The sequence below is a fragment of the Coregonus lavaretus genome, assembly GCF_964263955.1.
Source record: "Coregonus lavaretus genome assembly, chromosome: 2".
NCBI lineage: Eukaryota > Metazoa > Chordata > Actinopteri > Salmoniformes > Salmonidae > Coregonus > Coregonus lavaretus.
This window is the reverse complement of record NC_139989.1, coordinates 61,462,943-61,480,926: the sequence shown is the minus strand read 5'-3', so window position 1 is coordinate 61,480,926 and position 17,984 is coordinate 61,462,943. Positions and strand designations below refer to the sequence as shown.

At 47.2% G+C, this 17,984-nt stretch overlaps 1 pseudogene across 1 annotated transcript; it reads left to right on the top strand.

Annotated features, from left to right (window-relative positions):
* The first annotated feature begins 271 nt into the window (after window positions 1-271).
* Window positions 272-17,422, top strand: LOC311139987 (sodium-dependent neutral amino acid transporter B(0)AT2-like; annotated as a pseudogene). Its single transcript has 6 exons — window positions 272-276; window positions 5,477-5,657; window positions 6,864-7,065; window positions 7,846-8,005; window positions 9,843-10,005; window positions 17,086-17,422. The product of its transcript is annotated as a sodium-dependent neutral amino acid transporter B(0)AT2-like (transcript).
* Window positions 17,423-17,984: the final 562 nt, after the last annotated feature.

Below are 17,984 nucleotides of genomic sequence, written 5' to 3'. Positions count from 1 at the left end.
TAGACAGAGCATCCCTCTCACCACTGAGGGTACAGGAACTGAAACATCTCATTTAGACAGAGCATCCCTCTCACTACTGGGAGGACAGGAACTGAAGCATCCCATTTAGACAGAGCATCCCTCTCACTACCGAGAGAACAGGAACTGAAACATCCCATTCAGTGTTTCTCTAATGGGAAGATTTTTTTTCGCGCAGGTATGTCCTATAGGTAACCAATCACCAGCTATTCTCATTGTTAATTGACATACAGTGAGCTCTGAAAGTATCGACATGCAGTGAGCTTGGAAAGCGCCAACAGTGACACATTATTTGTTGTTTATTCCAGCACTTTGGATTTGAAACGATACAATGACTATGAGGTTAAAGTGCAGACTGTCAGCTTTAATGTGAGGGGATTTTCATCCTTAGAAATTACAGCACTTATTGCACATAGTCCCCCCTTTTTAGGGGACCTAAAGTACTGGAACAAATTCAGTTATATGTGTATTAAAGTAGTCAAACGTTTAATATTTGGTCCCATATTCCTAGCACGCAATGATTACATCAAGCTTGTGACTCTAGAAACTTGTTGGATGCATTTGCTGTTTGTTTTGGTTGTGTTTTCAGATCATTTTGTGCCCAATAGAAATGAATGGTAAATAATATATTGTGTCATTTTGGAGTCACTTTTAATGTAAATAAGAATAGAATATGTTTCTAAACACTTCTACATGAATGATTACAGATAGTCCTGAATGAATCGTGAATAAAGATGAGTGAGCAAGTTAGACACACAAATATCATACCCCCAAGACATGCTAACCTCTCACCATTACAATAACAGGGGAGGTTAGCATTTTGGGATGGGTATGATATTTGTGTGTCAATCAATCATTTTCTACCTCCATGAAACCATAACTGGAGTTTAATATCCTATACTAGTTCTACACAGGGACAACATAATGATGGACTCAGGATGTGTCCCAATGGCACACTATTCCCTTTAAAGTGTCCTACATTTGACTCAGAACTCCCCCCCCCTCTCCCCCACACAGTTCTGTAAGGAGATAGAATAACCTCTTAATTTTAGTGTCCAACAAGCTTTCTCTGCCCTTAACCTTGTTCTGAACACTTAAACAAATGTCATGTGGTTTGGTAAGAAGAATGCCCCTCTCCCCACCGGTATGATTACTACCTCTTAGGGTTTGGAGCTTAAGGTAGTCACCTCATACAAGTACTTGGGGTATGGCTAGACGGTACAATGTCCTTTTCTCAGCACATATCAAAGCTGAAGGCTAAGGTTAAATCTAGACTTGGTTTCCTCTATCGTAATCACACCTCTTTCGTCCCAATTGCCAAACTAACCCTGATTCAGATGACCATCCTACCCATGCTAGATTACGGAGACGTAATTTATAGATTGGCAGGTAAGGGTTCTCTCGAGCGGCTAGATGTTCATTACGCTTGCTGCTTCGGAGGTCGAAGGAGGAGGTCGTCGGGTAAGCTTGACGTCGGGTAAGCTTGACTTTATACATAGCTTGGGCTTTGTCGAGTAAGGCTTAAACTATGTATTTAGATTGTAGTTAGGTATTGTAGGTAGTTATCGTGGGTTGTTGTATGTAATTATTGTAGGTTAGTATTGTATTCGGCTGTGCCCGGTGTAGCACGAAGCTAGCTAGCTAACCCACCACCTGGACTAGCTGGCGAGTAGCTATTAGCAACGGCATAGTTGTTTCACGCCTGAGAGTGCCTGTAATTACGCCAGCTGGCTGCCTACAATAATTACATACAATAATTGCCTACCATTCAGCTGTTTTCTAACCTCATTGTCTGAACCGTTAACGTTAGGTAGCAAATGGCTACTGTGCTTTAAATTTAGCTAGCTTGTTGCTACCTGGATAGCTACTAGTAAACAATAGCTGGAACGACCTAGCGAACAGACGCAAACTGGCTGAGTCAATTCAGTGGCTAGCTTTGCACTTGGCTAGCTAACAGTAGCTGCTAGGCGTAAGTCATAACCTACATTTGTGTTTTGTTTTTTACATATTGGTAGCCCGAGTCGTTCAAGGAATTCGGGACATGGGTGACTAGTTAACGTTAGTTTGGCTCTCTCTGTGTGTTCGTGCCGTGAAAGGAGGGGTTCTTCTTTGTCTGAAAGCAATGGCTAGCTAGTTTGCTAACTATTCTAGCTAACTAACTGGCTGAATAAGTTGACGACGGACTCGCTCAAGCTGTCGGGACTAACCCACAACGTTAGACACGGACACGAACGATCTGCTTGCGTGTTGATACACTGGTGGTTTGTAGTGGCCGAGTATTGGCGCTAAACCGTGTTGTTGGAGTCCGGCATGCTAGCTGGCTGTGGCGTCTTATGACTAGGTGCCCGGACGATTTTCACGGAATAATACTGTACCTAGTTAGCTAGCTGAATAAACTAAGTTCGTCTATTCCTAGAAAACATTGAACCGCTGTAGTTTACAACAATTATAGTTTCTGAGGTGGAAGTTGGGAGAGTTATATTTGGGAGTTGTGGTGAGGGAGGCCCCGCTCTCTCCCTTCCCAGATGTTTAGTTCATTTCATTCCGATCTCCTCTGCATTATTGTAGCCATTTGCTGCAGCCTGTCAACTATGCCTCTGCCTATCCCTGTTCAATCCTCTCCGCACAGGCTATACAAAAGCCTCACACCGCGTGGCTGCTGCCTCTCTAACCTGGTGGTCCCTGCACGCACCACCCACGTGGAGTTCCAGGTCTCAGGCAGCCTCTGGAACTGCCGTTCTGCTGCCAACAAGGCAGAGTTCATCTCAGCCTATGCTACCCTCCAGTCCCTCGACTTCTTGGCGCTGACGGAAACATGGATTACCACTGAAAACACTGCTACTCCTACTGCTCTCTCCTCGTCTGACCATGTGTTCTCGCATACCCTGAGAGCATCTGGTCAGCGGGGTGGTGGCACAGGAATCCTCATCACTCCCAAGTGGACATTCTCAATTTTTCCCCTGACCCATCTGTCTATCTCCTCATTTGAATTCCATGCTGTCACAGTCACTAGCCCATTTAAGCTTAATATCCTTGTCATCTATCGCCCTCCAGGTTCACTTGGAGAGTTCAACAATGAGCTTGACGCCTTGATAAGTTCCTTTCCAGAGGATGGCTCACCCCTCACAGTTCTGGGGGATTTCAACCTCCCTACGTCTACATTTGACTCATTTCTCTCTGCCTCCTTCTTTCCACTCCTCTCCTCTTTTGACCTCACCCTCTCACCGTCCCCCCCTACTCACAAGGCAGGCAATACGCTTGACCTCATCTTTACTAGATGCTGTTGTTCTACTAATCTCACTGCAACTCCCCTCCATGTCTCCGACCACTACTTTGTATCCTTTTCTCTCTCGCTCTCCTCCAACACTACTCACTCTGCCCCTACACAGATGGTAATGCGCCATCGCAACCTTCGCTCTCTCTCTCCCGCTACTCTCTCCTCTTCCATCCTATCATCTCTTCCCTCTGCTCAATCCTTCTCCCTCCAATCTCCTGATTCTGCCTCCTCAACCCTCCTCTCCTCCCTTTCTGCATCCTTTGACTCTCTATGTCCCCTATCCTCCCGGCCGGCTCGGTCCTCCACTCCATCTCCGTGGCTTGATGACTCATTGCGAGCTCACAGAACAGAGCTCCGGGCAGCTGAGCGGAAATGGAAGAAAACTAGACCCCCCCCTCCTCCCTCTCTGTGGATGACTTCGTCAACCATTTTGAAAAGAAGGTTGACGACATCCGATCCTCGTTTGTTAAGTCAAATGACACTGCTGGTCCTGCTCACACTGCCCTACCCTATGCTTTGACTTCTTTCTCCCCTCTCTCTCCAGACATAATCTTGCGACTTGTGACGGCAGGCCGCCCAACAACCTGCCCGCTTGACCCTATCCCCTCCTCTCTTCTCCAGACCATCTCCGGTGACCTTCTCCCTTACCTCACCTCGCTGATCAACTCATCCTTGACCGCTGGCTATGTCCCTTCCGTCTTCAAGAGAACGAATGACTGGTTTGCGTCTGTAGTTAAATAAAGTCCACCTTTGTGCAATCTAAGTGTCACATGATCTCAGTATATATACACCTGTTCTGAAAGAGTCTGCAACACCACTAAGCAAGGGGCACCACCAAGCAAGCGGCACCATGAAGACCAAGGAGCTCTCCAAACAGGTCAGGGACAAAGTTGTGGAGAAGTACAGATCAGGGTTGGGTTATAAAAAAATATCAGAAACGTTGAACATCCCACGGAGCACCATTCAATCCATTATAAAGAAATTGAAAGAATATGGCACCACAACAAACTTGCCAAGAGAGGGCCGCCCACCAAAACTCACGGACCAGGCAAGGAGGGCATTAATCAGAGAGGGAACAAAGAGACCAAAGATAACCCTGAGGGAGCTGCAAAGCTCCACAGCCGAGATGGGAGTATCTGTCCATAGGACCACTTTAAGCCGTACACTCCACAGAGCTGGGCTTTACGGAAGAGTGGCCAGAAAAAAGCCATTGCTTTAAGAAAATAATAAGTAAACATGTTTGGTGTTTGCCAAAAGGCATGTGGGAGACTCCCCAAACATATGGAAGAAGGTACAAACCCAACACCTCTCATCACCCCGAGAACACCATTCCCACAGTGAAGCATGGTGGTGGCAGCATCATGCTGTGGGGATGTTTTTCATTGGCAGGGACTGGGAAACTGGTCAGAATTGAAGGAATGATGGATGGCGCTAAATACAGGGAAATTCTTGAGGAAAACCTGTTTCAGCCTTCCAGAGATTTGAGACTGGGACGGAGGTTCACCTTCCAGTAGGACAATGACCCTAAGCATACTGCTAAAGCAAATCTTGAGTGGTTTAAGGGGAAACATTTAAATGTCTTGGAATGGCCTAGTCAAAGCCAGAATCTGTGGTATGACTTAAAGATTGCTGTACACCAGTGGAACCCATCCAACTTGAAGGAGCTGGAGCAGTTTTGCCTTGAAGAATGGGCAAAAAACCCAGTGGCTAGATGTGCCAAGCTTATAGAGACATACCCCAAGAGAGTTGTAATTGCTGCAAAAGGTGGCTCTACAAAGTATTGACTTGGGGGGGTGAATAGTTATGCATGCTCAAGTTTTCTGTTTTTTTTGTCTTATTTCTTGTTTGTTTCACAATAAAACATATATTGCATCTTCAAAGTGGTAGGCATGTTGTGTAAATCAAATTATACAAACCCCCAAAAAATCCATTTTAATTCCAGGTTGTAAGGCAACAAAATAGGAAAAATGCCAAGGGGGGTGAATGCTTTCGCTAGCCACTATGGTACTCTAAATACCCCAGCTCATGTTGTTAAGTTAATAAGGATATGAGATAAAAATTGCTCACACCATTCAAAACAATAAGGGTTGGTAACTTTAAAGCCAATTATCTCAGAATCAACTTTTTGCAGAAGGAACCTTACAATTCTAAGCTCACGCTACGTCACCTCCAACCCTTCAGAAATCTGGGGCTGTTAAACGACATGGCCACACATGGAACCAACCATCACTGGTGGCCATGGTTCAACATGTCTGATCCTGCCTCCGTCACCATACCTGAATACAGAGAGTGGTACCATCACTACGGCTCCCAGGTGGGGACAAACATCACCGACTGTGACCTGGATGAGGAGATGAGCAAGGTGAGGGTCATATTAGGTTTTAGGGGGCTTGTGGTTCAAATCCTGTTTTCAGAGAGAATGGAGAAAGGAGTCCTTTGTATTTTTTATTAAGTTATTTATAAGGAGCTGTCTTTACCTCCCTCTAACTGTTTCCCCTACCTTGTATTCCCTCTCTTTCTTCACCCCTTAAAACCTCCTGTTAACACCTTGCCCCCCCCCCCCCCTCCATCCCTCTTTCCCTCCCTCCTTCCTTCCTCCCTCCCTCTCTCTCTCTCTCTCTCTCTCTCTCTCTCTCTCTCTCTCTCTCTCTCTCTCTCTCTCTCTCTCCCTCCCTCCTTACTCTCCCTCCTTCCTTACTCTCCCTCCCTCCCTTCCTCTTTCCCTCCCTCCCTCCCTCCCTCCCTCCCTCCCTCCCTCCCTCCCTCTCTCTCTCTCCCTCTCTCTCTCTCCCTTTCTCTATTCCATTGTAACCCCCCCTCTCTAACACATATCTCGCTCAAACCCTCTTAATTTCAATACTTTATTAAGAAAGGCAGGATACAAATATCATTATAAACTGGGTGGTTCAAGTCCTGAATGCTGATTGGCTGACAACCATGGTATATCAGACCGTATACCACGGGTATGAAAATACATTTATTTTTACTGCTCTAGTTACATTGGTAACCAGTTTATAATAGCAAGGCACCTCGGGGGTTTGTGGTATATGGCCAATATACCACGGCTAAGGGCTGTGTCCAGGCACTCCGCGTTGTGTCGTGTTTAAGAACAGTCCTTTCACGTATATTGGCCATATACCAAACCTCCTCGGGCCTTATTGCTTAAACATACAAAGAATACAGGTTACAAATATCAACATACTCCACATAGAATACAGGTTACAAATATCAACATACTCCACATAGAATACAGGTTGCAAAAATCAACATACTCCACATAGAATACAGGTTACAAATATCAACATACTCCACATAGAATACAGGTTACAAATATCAACATACTCCACATAGAATACAGGTTACAAATATCAACATACTCCACATAGAATACAGGTTGCAAATATCAACATACTCCACATAGAATACAGGTTACAAATATCAACATACGCCACATAGAATACGGGTTATAAATATCAACATACTCCACAGAATACAGGTTACAAATATCAACATACTCCACATAGAATAAAGTGTTTGTCCCTCTTGTCCCTCTCTCTCTGACCCCCAGGGTGTGGAAGGGACGGGCCTGGCGTTCATTGCCTTCACAGAGGCCATGGCCCAGTTCCCTGCCAGCCCCTTCTGGTCCACGCTCTTCTTCCTCATGCTGCTCAACCTGGGCATGAGCACCATGTTCGGCACCATGCAGGGAATCCTCACCCCCCTCATGGACAACTTCAGCCTGCTGGGACGCCACAGGACCATGCTCACTGGTAATACACTAACATTCACACACACGAATGCATGAATACACTAATACACCTAAATAGCTGTGTTCTTTGTCAATATGGTTCAGTGTGTCACTAAATAGCTGTGTTCTTTGTCATTATGGTTCAGTGAGTCACTAAATAGCTGTGTTCTTTGTCATTATGGTTCAGTGAGTCACTAAATAGCTGTGTTCTTTGTCATTATGGTTCAGTGAGTCACTAAATAGCTGTGTTCTTTGTCATTATGGTTCAGTGAGTTACTAAAGAGCTGTGTTCTTTGTCATTATGGTTCAGTGATTCACTAAATAGCTGTGTTCTTTGTCATTATCGTTCAGTGAGTCACTAAATAGCTGTGTTCTTTGTCATTATGGTTCAGTGAGTCACTAAATAGCTGTGTTCTTTGTCATTATGGTTCAGTGAGTCACTAAAGAGCTGTGTTCTTTGTCATTATGGTTCAGTGAGTCACTAAATAGCTGTGTTCTTTGTCGTTATGGTTCAGTGTGTCACTAAATAGCTGTGTTCTTTGTCATTATGGTTCAGTGAGTCACTAAGTAGCTGTGTTCTTTGTCATTATGGTTCAGTGAGTCACTAAATAGCAGTGTTCTTTGTCATTATGGTTCAGTGAGTCACTAAATAACTGTGTTCTTTGTCATTATGGTTCAGTGTGTCACTAAATAGCTGTGTTCTTTGTCATTATGGTTCAGTGAGTCACTAAATAACTGTGTTCTTTGTCATTATGGTTCAGTGAGTCACTAAGTAGCTGTGTTCTTTGTCATTATGGTTCAGTGTGCAGCTGTGTTCTGGGCTTTGTGATCGGACTTTTGTTTACCCAGCGCTCTGGGAACTACTTTGTTACGATGTTCGATGACTACTCTGCCACAATGCCCCTGATCATCGTGGTGGTCTTTGAGACATTCGCTGTGGCCTGGGTGTACGGAGCTGACCGGTAAGGCGTCCAAACGGGTTTGCCAATACCAATGTATTAGTATAATACCAATGATGTACAGTACTCCTTTCTTTGGATAATTTATTAATGTTTTCTTTTCTATGTCACAAATATTTGCGATGTCCCTGTGTAATACGCTATGAAAGTCCTGCCTACTTCCTGGATCATGTCCCACGCTGTTTTTGAATGGCCTTCAAGATTATATAATCAAATTCATCAAAACGCGGTAATTTAAGATATACACTGAGTGTACAAAACATTAAGGATACCTGCTCTTTACATGTCATAGACTGACCTGGTGAATCCAGGTGAAAGCTATGATCCCTTATTGATTTCACTTATTATATCCACTGCAGTCAGTGTAGATGAAGGGGAGGAGACAGTTTAAAGAAGGATTTTTAAGCTTTGAGACAATTGAGACATGAATTGTGTATGTGTGCCATTCAGTGGGTGAATGGGCAAGACAAAAGATTTAAGTGCCTTTGAACGCGGTATTGTAGTAGGTGCCAGGCGTACCGGTTTGAGTGTGTCAAGAATTGCAACTCTGCTGGGTTTTTCACGCTCAACAGTTTCCCGGATGTATCAAGAATGATCTACCACCCAAAGGACATCCAGCCAACTTGACACAACTGTAGGAAGTATTGGAGTCAAAATGGGCCAGCATTCCTGTGAAATGCTTGTCCATGCCCTGACAAATTGAGGCTGTTCTGAAGGCAAAAGGGGGTGCAACTCAATATTAGGAAGGTGTTCCTAATGTTTTGTACACTTAGTGTATGTAAAATTATATACATATTCATGCTTTAATTTACTTCTAGCTGTTGCCTTTCATGAAGGTTTTCGATTGCATTTTCTTTTTCGTAATTGAAAACCTTCATAGAAGGCATTGGGTAGAAGTAAATTAATCCACAAATACGAATATTATATTACATACATTTTAAATGACCGCGTTTTGATGAATTTGATCACATAATCTTGAAGGCCATTCAAAAACATTGTGGGACATGATCCAGAAAGTAGGCGGGACTTTCATACAATATGGTGGAAATTATTTATGTGAAAGTACAGTGTTATAACAGATTGTTACATAGTAACATTTTTCACCTAGTCGGCTCGGGGATTAGAACCAGTGACCTTTCAGTTACTGGCACAATGCTCTTACCCACTAAGCTACCCTCTAAGCTACCTGCTTCCCCAGATTGTACATAGTAACATCTTCATATAGATTAAGTTAACATTTTTCTACAGATTGACCAATGGTGTTTATATAAATAGTGAAGAGAACAGGTTGCAAAATCGACCCCTGTGGTACACCTTTATGTACTTCAAGACGTTCAGACTTAACCCCATCAATCATGATGGCCTGAGTTCTGTTACTAAGATAATAATGAAACCATGAACAGGCGTCAGAGAAATATTTAGCCTTTCTGATTTGTCTTACACAATGATTCCTCAGTTGCTTAAAAGCTTGTCAGTCCGGGCCTAAGCCTGTGTTCCTGGCCTTGACCCAAGCATCAACTATTTTATGAATGACTTCTGATACATCCGGACTGTACCAGGCTTTCGATTTACCTTAAACCCTTAATTTCTTGAAGGGAGCCTGATTATCCACAATAGTATTGAAGACATCTGCAAAAAGGCTCAAAGCTAAATCAGGTTCAGGGATATCTGAAATACAATCAAGCCGCTGATAAGCAGGGTGGAACTGTTGCCATATTGTGGACACCTATCTAATCCTCTAACATCTCCACAAGTGTCTAGTGGGCTAGAGGCTATAGGGGTTGGTTTGAGATTCAGGATCTGTGATGATGACACATCTAGCATCTCCTTTCCTCCCAAGCTTCTTGGATGACATTGAGATCATGCTGAAATGACGCCCCCCGGTGCTGTATAAGTACCTGTGGAAGTACGTGTGTCTGTTTGCTATGGTGGCACTGCTGGTGGCCAGTCTACTGCGAATGGTCTTCAAACGACCGACCTACACAGCCTGGAACCACACCACGGTGAGATACCCCTGCAATGGCCCAGGTCCCTGTTCCTGGCTAGCTAGATGGATGGCTTCCTTTCCTTCCTTCCTTTTGACCTTCCTACCTTCCTTCCTTCCTAACTTCCTACCTTCCTTCCTTCCTAACTTCCTTGAAGTACATTATTTTCTCAATTGCTTGATTACACTCACCTTCTTTGTTCACTCTCTTCTTATACCTCCCTCCCTCTCCCTCCCTCTCTCTCTCCCTCCTTCTCACTTTCTTTCTTTTCTCTCTCTCTTTCACTCTCATCCCCCTAATACACTCTTAGAAAAAAAGGTGCTTTCTAGAACCTAAAAGGGTTATTTGACTGTCCCCATAGAAGAACCCTTTGAATAACCTTTTTTGGCCCCATAGTAGAACCCTTTTGAGTTCCATATACAGTGGGGGAAAAAAGTATTTAGTCAGCCACCAATTGTGCAAGTTCTCCCACTTAAAAAGATGAGAGAGGCCTGTAATTTTCATCATAGGTAAACATCAACTATGACAGACAAATTGAGATTTTTTTTTCCAGAAAATCACATTGTAGGATTTTTAATGAATTTATTTGCAAATGATGGTGGAAAATAAGCATTTGGTCAATAACAAAAGTTTCTCAATACTTTGTTATATACCCTTTGTTGGCAATGACACAGGTCAAACGTTTTCTGTAAGTCTTCACAAGGTTTTCACACACTGTTGCTGGTATTTTGGCCCATTCCTCCATGCAGATCTCCTCTAGAGCAGTGATGTTTTGGGGCTGTCGCTGGGCAACACGGACTTTCAACTCCCTCCAAAGATTTTCTATGGGGTTGAGATCTGGAGACTGGCTAGGCCACTCCAGGACCTTGAAATGCTTCTTACGAAGCCACTCCTTCATTGCCCGGGCGGTGTGTTTGGGATCATTGTCATGCTGAAAGACCCAGCCACGTTTCATCTTCAATGCCCTTGCTGATGGAAGGAGGTTTTCACTCAAAATCTCACGATACATGGCCCCATTCATTCTTTCCTTTACACGGATCAGTCGTCCTTGTCCCTTTGCAGAAAAACAGCCCCAAAGCATGATGTTTCCACCCCCATGCTTCACAGTAGGTATGGTGTTCTTTGGATGCAACTCAGCATTCTTTGTCCTCCAAACACGACGAGTTGAGTTTTTACCAAAACGTTCTATTTTGGTTTCATCTGACCATATGACATTCTCCCAATCCTCTTCTGGATCATCCAAATGCACTCTAGCAAACTTCAGACGGGCATGGACATGTACTGGCTTAAGCAGGGGGACACGTCTGGCACTGCAGGATTTGAGTCCCTGGCGGCGTAGTGTGTTACTGATGGTAGGCTTTGTTACTTTGGTCCCAGCTCTCTGCAGGTCATTCACTAGGTCCCCCCGTGTGGTTCTGGGATTTTTGCTCACCGTTCTTGTGATCATTTTGACCCCACGGGGTGAGATCTTGCGTGGAGCCCCAGATCGAGGGAGATTATCAGTGGTCTTGTATGTCTTCCATTTCCTAATAATTGCTCCCACAGTTGATTTCTTCAAACCAAGCTGCTTACCTATTGCAGATTCAGTCTTCCCAGCCTGGTGCAGGTCTACAATTTTGTTTCTGGTGTCCTTTGACAGCTCTTTGGTCTTGGCCATAGTGGAGTTTGGAGTGTGACTGCTTGAGGTTGTGGACAGGTGTGTCACGGTTTCGGCCGAGGCTGCTCCTCCTCCTTGTTCGGGAAGGCTTCGGCGGTCGTCGTCTCCGGAGTACTAGCTGCCACCGTTCTTTGTTTTCGATGTTTGATTGGTTTGGTCTGTTTAGTACACCTGTTCATGTTTAGTGTTGATTAGGTGTCCTATAAGTTCTCGTTGTTTCTGTCATGTGTTGTGTGTAATTGTTTTTCCTGTCTGTTGGTGTTCTACTGTTGTTTGGACAGACGCTAGTTATTACCGTCGCACATTTGTTCGTGCGTAGTCGGTTTTTGTATTTTACGCACTGTTGCGTATTGTTCGCCTCCGGGTTAGTTTGACCCGTTTATTTTGTGCTTTTCCAGTAAAGTCAAGTTTGACTGAGCTCCTGTGTCCTGCACTTGATTCCACACCACATTCGCATCAGAACCCTTGACAGAATTACACACCATCTATGGAATCAGCAGGAGCGACAGCAGCGCCTGAGTCGTTGGAGGAGCGCGTCCGCAGCCAGGATGATCAGATCCATCGACTGGGGACCGCTCTGCAGGACGTCATCAACACCTTGCACCGATGGGAGTCCAGAGGGTTACCCACACCTCCACCTACCTCACCACCACCATCGGTCAGTCCGGCCGCCCAAGTTCCGGAACCCAGTGGGATTCGGCTCTCGCTCCCGAGGGCGTATGACGGCACAGCTGCCGGGTGTCAGGGGTTCCTCCTGCACTGTACACCCGGTGCCCTCGGGACACGAGAGCGTTTCTGCCTGATCTCCTGTCTCACCGGCAAGGCGTTGGAATGGGCCAACGCCGAATGGAGGAGGATAGACGCCACCACCATCTCCTATGCGGAGTTCTCCCGTCGCTTCAGGGCCGTGTTCGACCATCCACCTGAGGGGAAAGCGGCGGGGGAGCGTCTATTCTACCTCCGACAGGGGAGGAGGAGCGCCCAGGAGTTCGCACTGGAGTTCCGGACTCTAGCGGCAGATGCAGGGTGGAATGAACGGGCCCTCATCGATCACTTTCGATGTAGTCTACGGGAGGACGTCCAACGTGAGTTGGCTTGCAGGGACACCACCCTTACGTTCGACCAGTTGGTCGACATGTCCATCCGTCTGGACACCCTGCTGGCCACCCGTGGACGTTCCGAGTGGGGTCCGTCCATTCCATCCTCCAGCCCTATGGAGCTCGGAGGTGCTGGCGCAAGTGAAAGGAGGAGAAGGAGCCCGAGGGAGGCTGTCCCCTGCACCACTTGTGGCCGTGGAGGGCACACTGCGGCCAGGTGCTGGGGAGGGTCTCCAGGGGGAGGGGACAACAGGCCACGCACTGGGGAGCCATCCCAGGTGAGTAGACGCCCCACTTACCCAGAGCTTTCTGTTGTACATTTTTGTATACCTGTAAGTTTTCCACAGGTTGCACCTCATTCCCAGCATAAGGCGCTAGTAGATTCAGGCGCAGCTGGGAATTTTGTTGATCGGAAATTTTGTTTAGATTTAGGGATTCCCCTCCTTCCGGTTGACGCTCCATTTCCCGTTCATGCATTAGATAGCCGCCCGTTGGGTTCGGGGTTGATTAGGGAGGTCACAGCACCACTTAAGATGTGTACGCAGGGGGGTCATGAGGAGAATATTCAGCTATATCTGATCGACTCTCCTGCGTACCCGGTGGTGCTGGGAATTCCCTGGTTAAGTACCCATAACCCTTCCATTTCGTGGCAACAGAGGGCTCTCAAGGAGTGGTCTGCTCAGTGTGAGGGGCGATGTCTGGGTGTTTCCGTGGGGGCGACCTCGGTGGAAAGTCCAAACCAAGTGCCCGCAATGCACATTCCCCCTGAATATGGGGATTTGGCACTTGTGTTCAGTAAATCGAGGGCGACGCAGTTGCCTCCTCACAGACAGGGGGATTGTGCGATAGACCTCCAGGCAGGAGCGGCGCTCCCGCGGAGCCACGTGTATCCGTTGTCTCAAGAGGAGAAAAGGGCTATGGAGACTTACATAGCCGAATCTTTGAGACAAGGATACATACGGCCCTCCACTTCCCCTGCGTCCTCGAGCTTCTTTTTTGTGAAGAAAAAGGATGGAGGGTTGCGCCCGTGCATTGATTACCGTGGTCTCAATCAGATTACTGTGAAATACAGTTATCCACTCCCTCTGATTGCGACTATGACGGAGTCATTGCACGGAGCGCGTTTCTTCACAAAACTGGATCTCAGGAGCGCATATAACTTGGTGCGCTTTAGGGAGGGCGATGAATGGAAAACAGCCTTTAGTACCACCTCGGGTCATTACGAGTATCTCGTCATGCCATACGGGTTGATGAACGCTCCTTCGGTCTTCCAATCCTTTGTGGATGAGATCTTCCGGGACATGCAGGGGCAAGGTGTGGTCGTGTACATTGATGACATTCTGGTGTACTCTCCTACCCGAGCCGAGCATGTAGCCCTGGTGCGTCGAGTGTTGAGGAGGCTGTTGGAGCACGACCTGTATGTCAAGGCAGAGAAATGTCTGTTTTTCCAGGAGTCGGTCTCCTTTTTGGGTTATCGGTTGTCCGCGTCAGGGGTGAAGATGGTGGTGGACCGTGTGTCAGCCGTGCGTAATTGGCAAACCCCAACCACTGTTAAAGAGGTGCAGCAGTTCTTGGGCTTTGCGAATTACTACCGGAGGTTTATCCGGGGTTTTGGACAGGTGGCAGCTCCCATCACGTCTCTTCTGAAAGGGGGTCCGGTGCGCTTGCAGTGGTCAGCTGAGGCGGACAGGGCTTTTGGGAAACTGAAGGGCCTGTTTACTTCGGCTCCGGTGCTGGCGCATCCGGATCCCGCCTTACCATTTCAGGTAGAGGTGGACGCGTCTGAGGCCGGTATAGTGGCTGTTCTATCTCAACGGTCCGGCACGCCACCTAAACTCCGCCCCTGTGCTTTTTACTCTAAAAAGCTCAGCCCGGCGGAGCGAAATTATGACGTCGGACGTACGTTCCGCTCGAGGTTCGGGATCGACTCATTTATTGGGCTCACACGTCACCCTCCTCTGGACATCCTGGTATTGGCCGGACAGTGCACTGTCTTAGTGCTAAGTACTGGTGGCCCACGTTAGCCAGGGATGTGAGGGTTTATGTCTCCTCCTGCTCGGTGTGCGCCCAGTGTAAGGCACCTAGACATCTGCCTAGGGGTAAGTTACAACCCCTGCCCGTTCCACAACGACCATGGTCTCACCTCTCAGTGGACTTCATCACTGACCTTCCCCCCTCGCAGGGGAATACCACTATACTGGTCGTTGTGGACCGGTTCTCTAAGGCCTGTCGTTTGCTCCCTATGCCGGGCCTTCCTACTGCCCTACAGACCGCCGAAGCGCTATTCACCCACGTTTTCCGGCACTACGGGGTACCCGAGGATATTGTGTCTGATCGAGGTCCCCAGTTCACCTCCAGAGTCTGGAGAGCATTTATGGAGCGTTTGGGGGTCTCGGTGAGCCTTACCTCGGGTTACCATCCTGAGAGTAATGGGCAGGTGGAACGCGTGAACCAGGATGTGGGTAGGTTTCTTAGATCATACTGCCAGGGCCGGCCGGAGGAGTGGGCACGGTATGTTCCCTACGCCACTCCTCAACTAACCTAACCCCTTTCCAATGTGTGTTAGGTTACCAGCCGGTTCTGGCACCATGGCAGCAGAGCCAGATCGAGGCTCCTGCGGTGGATGAGTGGGTGCGGCGCTCGGAGGAGACGTGGAACGCTGCACACGTCCATCTGCAGCGGGCCATCCGTCGTCAAAAGGCGAGCGCCGATCTCCACCGCAGTGAGGGGCCGGTGTACGCACCTGGTGATCGAGTCTGGCTCTCTACCAGAAACCTGCCCCTCCGCCTGCCCTGCCGGAAGCTGGGTCGGCGGTTTGTGGGGCCGTTTAAAGTCCTGAGAAGATTGAACGAGGTGTGTTACAGATTACAACTGCCTATTGAGTATAAGAATATTAACCCCTCGTTCCATGTGTCTCTTCTCAGGCCGGTGGTAGCTGGTCCACTCCAGGAAGATGAGATCAGAGAGACTCCTCCGCCCCCATTAGACATCGAGGGGGCACCGGCGTACACCGTGCGGTCCATCTTGGATTCGAGACGTCGGATGGGGGGTCTCCAATATCTCGTGGAGTGGGAGGGGTACGGCCCGGAGGAGCGGTGCTGGGTGCCGAGGAGGGACATCTTAGACCCGTCTCTTCTGACTGAGTTCCATCGTGGTCATCCCACGCGCCCTGCTCCGCGTCCTCCTGGTCGTCCTCGAGGCCGGGGTCGGCGCACGGCTGGAGCCGCGCGTCAAGGGGGGGGTACTGTCACGGTTTCGGCCGAGGCTGCTCCTCCTCCTTGTTCGGGCAGGCTTCGGCGGTCGTCGTCTCCGGAGTACTAGCTGCCACCGTTCTTTGTTTTCGATGTTTGATTGGTTTGGTCTGTTTAGTACACCTGTTCATGTTTAGTGTTGATTAGGTGTCCTATAAGTTATAATAATAATAATATGCCATTTAGCAGACGCTTTTATCCAAAGCGACTTACAGTCATGCGTGCATACATTTTTTTGTGTATGGGTGGTCCCGGGGATCGAACCCACTACCTTGGCGTTACAAGCGCCGTGCTCTACCAGCTGAGCTACAGAGGACCACCCATACACTAGGTGTCTAACAAGTTCTCGTTGTTTCTGTCATGTGTTGTGTGTAATTGTTTTTCCTGTCTGTTGGTGTTCTACTGTTGTTTGGACAGACGCTAGTTATTACCGTCGCACATTTGTTCGTGCGTAGTCGGTTTTTGTATTTTACGCACTGTTGCGTATTGTTCGCCTCCGGGTTAGTTTGACCCGTTTATTTTGTGCTTTTCCAGTAAAGTCAAGTTTGACTGAGCTCCTGTGTCCTGCACTTGATTCCACACCACATTCGCATCAGAACCCTTGACAAGGTGTCTTTTATACTGATAACAAGTTCAAACAGGTGCCATTAATACAGGTAACGAGTGGAGGACAGAGGAGCCTCTTAAAGAAGAAGTTACAGGTCTGTGAGAGCCAGAAATCTTGATTGTTTGTAGGTGACCAAATACTTATTTTCCACCATAATTTGCAGATACATTCATTAAAAATCCTACAATGTGATTTTCTGGAGAAAAAAAATCTCAATTTGTCTGTCATAGTTGACGTGTACCTATGATGAAAATTACAGGCCTCTCTCATCTTTTTCAGTGGGAGAACTTGCACAATTGGTGGCTGACTAAATACGTGTTTCCCCCACTGTAGAACCCCTTAACACAGAGCGTTCTACATGGAACCCTAAAGAGTTCTACCTGGAACCAAAAAGGGTTCTATCTGGAACCAGAAAGGGTTCTCCTGTTGGAACAGCCGAAGAACCCTTTTGGAACCCTGAGAGTGTATGTCTTCCTCTCTCTCCAGGCATCAGAGACAACTCAGGAGTACCCAGGCTGGGGCCCTGGCCATGTTGGCCATGCTGATCCTGGCTGCCACCCTGCCCGTCCCTGTTGGCTACATTCACTCCTGGCTGAAGAACCGTGCCATGGGCCCCGAGGGGGAGCTCGGGGGCCAGGAGATAGACCGAGAGAGGTACACCAAGTGCAACTCCAGCGACGCCCTGGACTCCAACTCCCAGCATGCCCCCTCGGTGGAGGATGATGGCCGACCCAGGGCTAGCTTCCTACCGCTGGGCCTCGACCACTACAGACTCCTCCCACAACAGGACGATATGGAGGAAGAGGAAGAGGATACGGTGTGAGAGAGGGGGTTGAGAATCGAGGGACGAAGAGAGGAGAGCGACAGTGGGAAAGAGAGCCTCACTTTAGAGAGGGTCCAAGAGAGAGAGAGAGAGAAGGGGGAGAGAAAGAGAGATGGGGAGAAAGAGAGCAAGAGAGAGAGAGAGGGAGCGTCTCTTGACTGAAATAGTGGAAAGTACTCCACTTATATCCCCAGACTTTTAATTGATAATGAATCTTAATAATGAATAACTATGTATATGACCGTTCATCCATATTACCAAAGAAATCTAACATTAGCACAATGGAATACCCTGTATCCTTAGTGACCTATCATAAGTGACCTATCATAAATTACCTATTATAAGTGACCTATCATAAGTGACCTATCATAAATTACCTATCATAAGTTACCTATCATAAGTCACCTATCATAAGTGACCTATCATAGTTGACTTATCATTGTACTGCTAAGTACTGTAACAAGTGCCTTATGGTTCAACTGCCGTATTAACGCACCCAGGATCCTATTTCTTGAACTGTGATGACAGTTTCAACTAACTGCTCACAGGTAAATGATATGTA